Source organism: Drosophila takahashii, chromosome 3R (genome assembly GCF_030179915.1).
Source record: "Drosophila takahashii strain IR98-3 E-12201 chromosome 3R, DtakHiC1v2, whole genome shotgun sequence".
Taxonomy (NCBI): Eukaryota; Metazoa; Arthropoda; class Insecta; order Diptera; family Drosophilidae; genus Drosophila; species Drosophila takahashii.
Genome location: NC_091681.1, coordinates 25,817,837 through 25,825,384, shown reverse-complemented (window position 1 = coordinate 25,825,384; position 7,548 = coordinate 25,817,837). Strand labels below are relative to the sequence as shown.

The window sequence follows — 7,548 nt, the reverse complement described above, 5'->3', positions numbered from 1 at the left end:
TGTAACAACAAATGTTGATATCAGAACTTTTGTATGTTGAAGGTGCGGTCGTCACTAGTTTTTTACCTCGTTAAGAGGTGTTTTTATTTGATTCAAATTACCGGAATTTCAATAATTAAAAAATGCAGCGATGGATCAAAAACAGTGGCAGCAAAATATATTCGCTGCGTCAATAAAGCCGCAAGTTGGTCTTTGGCCACCGAGGGTGAAAATAGGAGGAGCGATAAAAACCAAAGGAGAACTTCGCACAGGAAGTTGCTATGGGGCGAAAATCTGATGCGGAAATCGAAATTTGTTAAATGGAGCAATCGATGGATGGCGATGACTGACTGGGCCACGCCCCCAGCCCCCAACCCCGTGGAAACCATCTCCGCCTCCCCAGAGAAAATCCGAAGTCGAGACTTGCGTTTGGTTTTACATTTTATCGCTTGTACGTTTGCACCATTTCAATTACAAACAATAACAATAAAAAGTGGGCGAAAGGGGGCGTGGTGCTGGAGGAAAAGCGCGTACAGGGGGTGGGGGAATTAAGACAGAGTTTTATACTGTACACATCTATCTACAATTGTGTTTGAAATCAAAGCTCAGGATAAATGCAATAAAATATATTTAATTTTTTATTCAACAGTAATTTAAATTATTAAAACATATTTATAATATGTATTTATTAGCAGGATTTTATTAAAGAGTTTTCAAATATGAAAAAGACTTTATTTAATCCCAATCAGAGTCATATTTTAAGGTCACATATTAATCAAGATTGACTACAGACACTATTTTAAATAAAATATATTTCCACTCAAAAAAGGACATTTTAAATGCTATTATTGTGACGTCAACTGTATTATAAGCGGAGAAAAAAGCGGAAGCAGAAGTGCAAGGGAATTAGTTCACACGGAAGTGGCTCACCCCCAGGGTTTCCACCCCCAACCCACCTCCTCCAATCTATTGGACTTGGACAGCCGGGAAGAGGATGAATAGAGGGCAACCGGAGCATCGTAGCGTTCGTGCGGAAGTTAGGTGTCGAAGCGGGAATTGTAGGTAAATATTATTGTAAAAGAAATTTAAATACGGATTTTTTCCACTATCTCTGGCTGTTCTTATTCTATAGCCCCTCTTCTATGTATTCCATCCAACTTGGCCCATGGCCTGACCCATTATCCGGCCGACCCTCTCTTCCACTGACGTTAATGGAATTTCCGAGCTCTTTTTTCCACGTCTTTATCGCTGGCGCGGGCCAAAGCATTTGCTTCTTAAAGTCTGCCCCTCAAAAGTTTTCTTAGAAGAGAACGCAATTGGAATAAACTAAAACTCGTCAACTCTCAAGGCTCTCGAAATCAATTTGAATCGCACATAACAACTGCGACTGAAATTTCTAAGAAGTGCAGTTAACCGCAACGAGGAAATGGAAAACTCGTTTGTGGGAAAGCTCCGACATTCAAATGCTGTGGCGTATTTCATTCTGGTCAAGGCTAAGCAGACTGACTAATTTTATAAAGAGAGGAATAAAATTCATTAAAAGAGCAGGCGGACAATAAATTTCCAATGCAACGCAAGGCTAAACCGAAAGCCTTGAACAAAAAGGCTTTAATAAACCAGATATAATATAAATGTCGGACGAAAATGTTATTTATTTTATATATTTTTAATAAGTATCTCATAAAATATATTTCATAAGAACACGAACTGGTATTTCGAAACGGAACTAATGATATTCTGGCTACTAATTAGTTTCGGAGTAGAGCTAAAAGTTGAAGCATATATTGAGCTTATTAAAATTATAGTTTTTGTTCCGTGTAGCCTTCGCATTATCTCTTACCCCGGACCAAGAACTTTTCTTATAATCATCGATGTCGGCCAACAAACTTGAGATGGGGCGTGGATTGCCCCAGGCAATGGCATAGTTCTCGAGCACTTTGCATTTGCCACAGACATGGCCTTGCCGCTGTTCGAAGTTGTTCAAAGTAATTGAACATGCCTCACCTTGCAGCGAACCGCCTTCGATGGGTTGAGGAGCCAGAACCATCCCACCCACTCAAGTGCCCGTAATCTATCAGAGAAACTGCAGTTGCAGACGCAGGCAAACTCAGCACACGGAAAAAATCACAAACTAAACTTAGAAATATAATTGTTAATTTAAGATATCAAGCTTAATTAGAGTTAAGGTCACATTAAATCCAGATTAATTAAAATTGATAAATGACAAAGCCATTTTTGCACAGAAAACATTAATTATTACGGTTTTAAAATGTATAACACATAAAACAATAATTTATAATTATAAAGAGTTGGATCATATCGACATCGAAAAATGCAGATAAGAGATAAGTTTAACTTGAATATTATTTAAATCAAGACTTTTCAATTAAGCATGATTTTAAAATCAGACAATTTAAATATTAAAATAATCTATTTTATAAAATTTTCTGTTTTTGGTGAACACATAAGGAGAAGGTACTAAAATATTTTTCGCTCACTGCAAGGCGATGGTGGTCATGCTGTTGATGCCTCGCTTTTTCACGGCGGACTTTAGCAACTTAACAGATCATTGGTCAGTTGGCAGTGGCTCGAAGCAGAGGGATGGGTATGGGGAATACAATGGGGTATATATCCCCCCTTTCAGATTACCGACTGTGTCACGTGGCGGTGTGGTCAGCATTTGATTCCCACTCAGTCCACGATGTGCACTGCACCGCGCTTAGCGCTCTCATTCAATTAGCCATGTCCACTGATTTACCAAATGGGGTTTCAAGAGCTGGCAGCAGGAAGATGCGGCATTTGAGCCACAACTCGGTGACAGTAATTAATGGAGCAAGTTTCGAGCCGGATATGGATGGCATTCAAGAGCTTCGTCATCGTCAGGGCACGTCCCTCCGTCACACCTCACTGACTGGGCCGTGGAGTCAAATAAATAAGGCAAAGAAAGCCGGGCAAACGAAATAAAATCTCACAACTAAAAACTTATTTCATTAGCAATTTCCATCAAAAGCCCGCCCGGTGGCCACCAGGAAGGGACATTCGAGCCACTCGATGCGTCGCTCAATTTAATTCAACGCTAATAAAAAACCATATAAAGCGAAATTCGCTGAGAGTTGTGGATGCCATTGATAGAAGTCCAGAGGTCTGGAAGCCTGGCTGCCTGGACAGTGTTAATCCTGACGCAGTCACAATGCGGCAAGTGAGCAAGTGAGTCCCTGTCCGTGTCCCTGGCCCTGTCCCCGTCCCTGAAGAGGACATCACACAGGACTCGAATCACACAACGGAGAAAGGAAAACTTGGACATAAATAAGAAAAATAAAACAGCAACGGAAAAGTTTATGGGCAACATTTTTAGTTGCGGTCGAATGAATACAAAAGTGTATTCCATGAACAACACACATTAATACGCACACGAGGGGGAGTGGCTACTAGCTATAGCTACAGCTATAGAAGTAGAAATATAAGTATGAAGTAGAAGGCATGGCAACATTTATTATATATCACAAGTGGCCCGCAGGATCCGGATCCAGATCCCGATGCCCATTGTTGGCCCTGCTCTGCCGTCGTACTTTTATTATTATTGATGACAATTTTGAGCAAACAATAAAAAGAATAGCCGACCAACAACATCTGCCAGCCTTCGGTCCTCCTGACCATCTAAGTGACTTGTGCCGGGGTCACTTGCCAGCCAACCACATTAAACTAAACATAATCAAAACAGGCGAAGGCGAATCTAGGAGCTATCCAGGACTATGCACTCAGAAAAATATTGTGCAAAATTTAACTTAAAAAAAACCAATATTTTTACTATTTTGGCTACCTCAGAGAAAAAAAACTGCAATTATGTTAAACCACTTAAAATTTAATTATGTCTTTTTTACGGTCACTGCTAACAAAATAAATGGCTGATTTATTGTCATTATTTAATAAATTTAATTATCTAAAATATAAAAAATAGTGAAGGTCAAAATCAATTAGCTTAGTTGATATGGAAACTGTTGAAAAGGAAAAAAATAGAGTATAAGATTTTTATTTCAAATAAGTGTTGAATTTTAATTTAAATCTGTGGATATATCCAAATTCATTTTATATGTTATGTTGTTATATTTTTTTGAGTGTAGCAACTGAATTGGCCTTGGCTGAATGTTAAAGTGTGACCAAGAACTTTGAGACAATTTATGGGCGCGAAAACTTTTGGCATTTCCTGAGGAAACGACAATGCAGCTGCCAATTGCCAAAAGCCGCGCCACAACTAGTAAGTGAGTATAAAAATGTCAATAGCAAAATAAATTAATGTGAGCAGCCTCCCATTCCAAAAAAGGAAGTAGACCAAACCGCGCGCACTCACAAAAAATGGCCAGTATTCGGAAAAGTTGCTCGAGCTAAAGAAAATATGAAAGAAAATTTCATTAAGCCGACAGCAGCCACCGAGCCAAGTTGCTAAAAGTTAATCTAGCAAAGTTTTTCGACAGTCAAATTTTTCAGTTGGCAGCGCGCGAGTATGTGGGCCATATGGACCACAGGTAACATTGGGAGATGGTTGATTTGTCTCATCTAATCTGATTGAATATATTTGTATATCCGCTGGATGATCTGCTCCAACGGAGGCAAACTTTATCGGTCTATGGAAAAAATTATGAAGATTTTTCCTTACCGGATTTACTGGCAGACAAGAATGCGCTCCATCAATTTGGTACTCCAGATCCAAGCGGCGCTGCACTATCAACCAGAGCCCAGCTCATGTGCTGCTGACACATTCAATTGATTAACCCAAGCCACAACGCAGCCAAGGAAACTTTTCGGCCAGATCCTGGCCCAGGAGGTCCTGGGCGGGGCGGAAGCTCATTGCAAGGCAAAGTTAATTTTGAATCGTTTATCAAACAGCGTGGAGCTGGAAACTTGAAGTGCATGTGCTGGCAGGCTGCCATATTCGAGTACCTGACTCTGGAATTTGACTAGAAAAACTGAGAAAAAACTATAACCATGTGCGGATCCTGCGCTCATATGGGAAAACTTGCGGGCGAAGGTGCTTCAGCTATTTGTCAAATTTGACTTCACTTTGGCTGCGCTGAGCCTGGCGCAAATTGATGAAATGAGTTGTGAAAATTCACAGAGCATCTATATACTCAGTATGCACACGGATAAGTTGATGGAATCAATGCGGCAGGTAGGAAAATAAACGGAATGGAAAATACACCGATGTTGGGCAAACAAATGGTTGTGAAAACAACCAAAAACTGCTCAAAGAAAAGTATCTGCATTCCGTTTGCCAACTATGGCCAAAACTTTGAAATGATGAAGTGCCAGTTGCCAAAGGAACTATTTTTGCTTATTCCCACGGCAGCCAGTCAATTTTGAAGTCACTTAGCACGCTCCATATCCTTGTACTCGAAGCTCGAGAGAGCAGATTCCATATAGTACCTATAGGTATACTCGTATATGAATTATCCTTGACACGTATAATCCGCAGCCACTAGCTGCTGAGGTGTAATCGTTTACCGCTCGAACGGAGTGCCAAATGAGGCGACACACGAGTGCACTGGGAGAAAATCGGTTGGATATCAGGAGAGCTTTAACCATAACAAACAAAAAATTATTTTATATTCGGTATTTATTTATTTATTTATTTTAGTTTTATCCTGGTGCTACAGGCAAGGTGAGCCTTTTAATTATGGCACCAGTCACTATAGATATAACATTTAACATTAATCATTTTGTCTTACAAACTAACAATAAAAATCTTAAAAGTGAACAAACATAAGGAATTAAAGCTAAAATTAAAGTTAAAAGTTAAAATTAGAGTGTGCCAAGAAGGTGAGAAAATAATTTAGTTTTAAATTGGGTTTCATTTTTAATGTTTTTTAAATTATTTGGAAGATCATTCCAGTAGCGAACAGTTTGAATGAAGAAGTGTTACCCTATTTGTTAGATTTTACCCTAGATTGGGTTTTAGATTTTTGTTTCTATATTTTTAAGATGAGAAAACGGTCCAAAATGAGGCATTTTATATACTTTACTTTTTAATACTTTAACAATTAATTAATGTATTGGTTATAATAAATGAAATGTAAATTTAACTATTATATTTTTTGGTATCTATACTTGTTTCAGTGAGATTAGCAAGGATCATTAAAGGTTTTTACATCCCACTTAGTTATAGGTTTCCCCCAGTGCATGGTAACCCTGGAGCCTGGTGAACAGAACCACGAGTCCTTCGGCCCCAGGACACCAGCACCAATACCACATGCCAGGCCAATCAGGCGCACTCGTTCTGGTGCCGTGGCTTTATGGTCAGGTGTCTCAAGATGCACGGCTCTTTGGGGCGACTCCAGATGGCAGGGCATTGTAATGAGCTCGTTGCGCGAAGGTCCTTGCCGCACAAAGGCACAACAAAAGGAGGGCGGCAAACAAGGACTCCTGCTGCTGCTAACTACGCGCATTTTCCGATCCATTTATCACAGCAACAGCCTCCGACGGGCAGGACTCGAACGCAAAAGCGAGATTTTAAGCGATATCCTGCCAGACGATCGTTGGCAGAGCTCATTGTGCTCCCAGCTTCTGTTCCTGCTCCTTTTTCTGTTCCTGCCGCCCTGTGTTTTGTTTGTGTGTGTGAAGTGTGCGCGAGTTAACGGGAAATCGCAATAAATGCGGCAAATGTGTTGCTTTGTGTGCTGTTAAACGCATTTTTATAGAAATTGCTTTCATGCCAGCCAGCCAGTGAGCGGGAAAAGCTGGGAAAAGCGGGAAAAGCCGGGAAAGCGGCAGAGAAAGCAGCGCCCATTTGTATGCAATGCCTTTTTTCCCCTGCCATTCTATTTCTTTTTTCACTGATTGCACTTTATGCGAATATCCTGTGTGTGGAGGGCGCACATGCAAGGCAGTTGGTCTTTAGTGCACATTTCCATGACAAAAGCACACCAATTAGCGAGCGTTTAATGCAAATGTTTTCGATTGCCACATAATCGCTGGCATAGAAGGCCTTTTAATAAGTTAAACGCCCAGGACAATGGCGGCAGGATATGGTGCGGCGATGATTGCTATGGCAACGTCCTGGCAGACTCACGAAATTAACTGGAGTGCGACAATTCCTAGCTGCTGCTCGGCTGATGTCGTAAAACTTTTATTATGCATGCATAGAGCGAACGGAGTCGGAGTCGGGGGCAACCTACAAATAACCAAGCGGCCTTATATAACCAAGCCAAGGCAAACACAGACACGCACCTCAAGGGGCCGACAGACAGGTCCCAAATGTTTGGTCAAAATGGGTCAGTGCCACCATTAGCCCAGGAAACTGGAACGCTGGCGAGATTAGCCCGCACACCTGGCATGCCCAAGGCTGCTTTACATATATGCATAGTATATAAGCACATGTACGATGGGGTAGGGTGGGGATGGACCTCGATGGGGTAAAAGCATAAATCCATATTCGTAGGTATTTGATGTAATATAAATGTAATATTTATAAAAAATGATTGTAAAGCTAAATATTATTTATTAATTTCCCAAAAGTACAACCCCATCACAAAGTCCACTCTAATTTAAAACCCAAGCCTGCCCACCTCAGCAGCT

The 7,548-nt window shown here is 40.7% G+C and overlaps 1 long non-coding RNA gene across 1 annotated transcript; it reads left to right on the top strand.

Annotated features, from left to right (window-relative positions):
- Positions 1-4,122: 4,122 nt before the first annotated feature.
- On the top strand, positions 4,123-5,792 carry LOC138913480 (uncharacterized). Its single transcript, XR_011419247.1, has 3 exons — positions 4,123-4,238; positions 4,283-5,396; positions 5,450-5,792. It is a non-coding gene; the product is annotated as an uncharacterized lncRNA (long non-coding RNA).
- The last annotated feature ends 1,756 nt before the right edge of the window (positions 5,793-7,548 follow it).